This window comes from Muscardinus avellanarius, assembly GCF_963383645.1.
Source record: "Muscardinus avellanarius genome assembly, chromosome: 14".
NCBI classification, from domain to species: domain Eukaryota; kingdom Metazoa; phylum Chordata; class Mammalia; order Rodentia; family Gliridae; genus Muscardinus; species Muscardinus avellanarius.
This window is the reverse complement of record NC_137800.1, coordinates 25,969,462-25,972,265: the sequence shown is the minus strand read 5'-3', so window position 1 is coordinate 25,972,265 and position 2,804 is coordinate 25,969,462.

Genomic DNA, 2,804 nt, shown 5'->3' with positions numbered 1-2,804 from the left:
GGACGAGGAGGAGGACGAGGAGGAGGAGGAGGAGGAGGAAGAGGAGGAGGAGGAGGAGGAGGAGGAGAAAAAACGTCTAATCCAGGCAAGGTGGTGCACACTTGTAATCCCAGCATTTGGGAAGCTGAGACAGGAGGACCGTGGTTCACAGACAGTCTCGGATACTTAGTGAAGCCCTCCGCAACTTAATGAAACCCTGTTTCAAAATAAACAATAAAAAATAGAGCTAGGGGTGTAGAATGGAAGTAGAATGCCCCTGGGTTCCATCCCCAGTCCCACAGAAATAAAGATATGTCTAAATTTTTTCATGTATTCTTCTATTACATTTTAGATTTGTCCCTATTTATTTATTAAGTCTAACTTGTGGAAGTTATTATCTTAAGTAAAAAAATAACATGGGCTCTATTTGCTATCTCTTCTAGCTTGCAGTTATTTTAAAGTTTGGTAATGGACTATGTATTTACTCTAATAAGTGCTTGAAAGTTAACAGAATGATTCTCTAATAGAATAAAATAAAAGAGATTTCTTGTGGACTCTGTCTACACAACACTCATATATACAATGCATGTATGCACATACAGGAAGCAGACACCCATGGTTCGTTTGAAGAGGAATAATAAAGCAAATCACTAAGACATTCAAAGAGTTGATCAGATTGTTAATAATCACTGCGTGGATAGGTGGGTAGATGGATGCATGGATGGATGGATGGATGGATGGATGGATGGATGGACAAACAGACCAATAATAAAAGTCAAAAGGAGTAATATTTTGTTTAGCTGACAACATGCCAAGGACAGTAGTTCATCCTAGCCTAAACGTAACACCTTGGGAAGATTCACTGAATGAGTCTTATCTCTGGCAAATATTGATAGAGAAGAAAATAACTAGAGAGAAATTAGAGAAATGATTAAAATAATTTACAACATATTAGCCTAATTATCTGAATGATAAAATGTATAACACTACATGCATTTAAAAGTTTTAACCATTTGCCCATTTTGTTATTGGATGCTTTGTTTTCTTAGTGTTGAGTTTCTTGAGTTCTCTGTATATTCTAGATATTAGTCCTCTATCAGTGGAGTAGGTGGCAAAAATTTTCTCCCATTCTGTTGACTCTTGATTGAGATTCTTGATAGTTTCCTTTGCTGAACAGAAGCTCTTCAGTTTCATGCAATCCCATGTATTGATTCTCCTTTTAATTTGTTGTGCCTTTGGGGTCTTGTTGAGGAAATGTTTGTCTGTGCCTATGTGTTGTAGTGTTGGACCTATGCCCTCTTCAAGGAGCTTCAAAGTCTCTGGTTTAATTTCCAAGTCTTTGATCCATCGTGAGTTGACTTTTGTACAGGGTGAAAAAGTGGGATTAACATCCAATTTTCTGCATATGGTTAACCAGTTTTGCCAACACCATTTGTTGAAGAGGCTATCTTTTTTCCAGTGTATGTTTTTGGCCTCTTTGTCAAAAATCAATTGGCTGAAAGTGTGTGGACTTGTTTCTGGGTCTTCTATTCTGCTCCATTGGTCTATATATCTGTTCTTTTGCCAGTACCATGCTGTTTTTATTACAATGGCTTTGTAGTATAGTTTAAAGTCAGGTATTGTGATTCCTCCTGCGTGGTTTTTGTTGCTAAGAACTACCTTGGCTATTCTGGGATTTTTGTTATTCCAGATAAATTTAAGGACTGATTTTTCTATGTCTGTGAGGAATGATCTTGGTAGTTTAATGGGCATTGCATTAAATCTGTAGATCACTTTTGGGAGGATGGCCATTTTAATGATATTTATTCTGCCAATCCATGAACATGGAAGATCTTTCCATCTTCTAAGATCTTCTTCGATTTCTTTTTTCAGTGTTTTATAATTTTCTTTGTAGAGATCTTCAAATGGCCAATAAATGCATGAAAAAATGCTCAACATCACTGGCAATCAGAGAGATGCAAATCAAAACTACCCTGAGATTTCACCTAACACCAACTAGAATGGCCATCATTCAAAACACAAACAACAACAGATGCTGGCGAGGATGTGGAGAAGTGGGAACTCTAAGACATTGTTGGTGGGATTGCAAATTAGTGCAACCACTTTGGAAAACAGTATGGATAATTCTCAGAAGAATGGGAACAAATCTACCATTTGATCCAGCAATAACACTGTTGGGTATCTACCCAAAAGAAAAGAAACCAAAAGAAAACTACCAAACTAATGCATGTGTATCTATGTTCATAGCTGCACAATTCACCATAGCCAAACTATGGAACCAGCCAAGATGTCCATCAACAGATGAATGGATTACAAAACTGTGGGATATGTACACAATGGAATTTTACTCAGCCATCAAAAAAACTCAATTACATCATTTTCAGGGAAATGGATGGAACTGGAGGACATTATGCTAAGCGAGATTAGTCAGGCACAAAAAATAAGAAATCAGATGCTTTCCCTAATATGTGAGAGTTAGGGAGAAAAGAGGAGCAAACAAGACAACCTAAAGGAGGAGAAAGGAGGGGAAAAGAGGAAAATCTCTAAAGCTCACAATGTACTTAAACATATCGAAGTCAATCACTAAGCCAAACAAGGGAGGAAGGGACGGGGAGGGAATGGGGTGGGATTTGGGTAGGGGTTAAATCAGCGATGAGTACATGTTTGTACACACAAGTTTTTTACCCCAATAAGTTGTATGAATATAATGCACCAATAAAAAAAATTTAAAAAAATTTAAAAATAAAATAAAAGTTTTAACCATGAACTACTTCCCAAAAGAATGGTCAGCACCACTTTACTCTCAGAAGTTCTTGTCTCCCCTT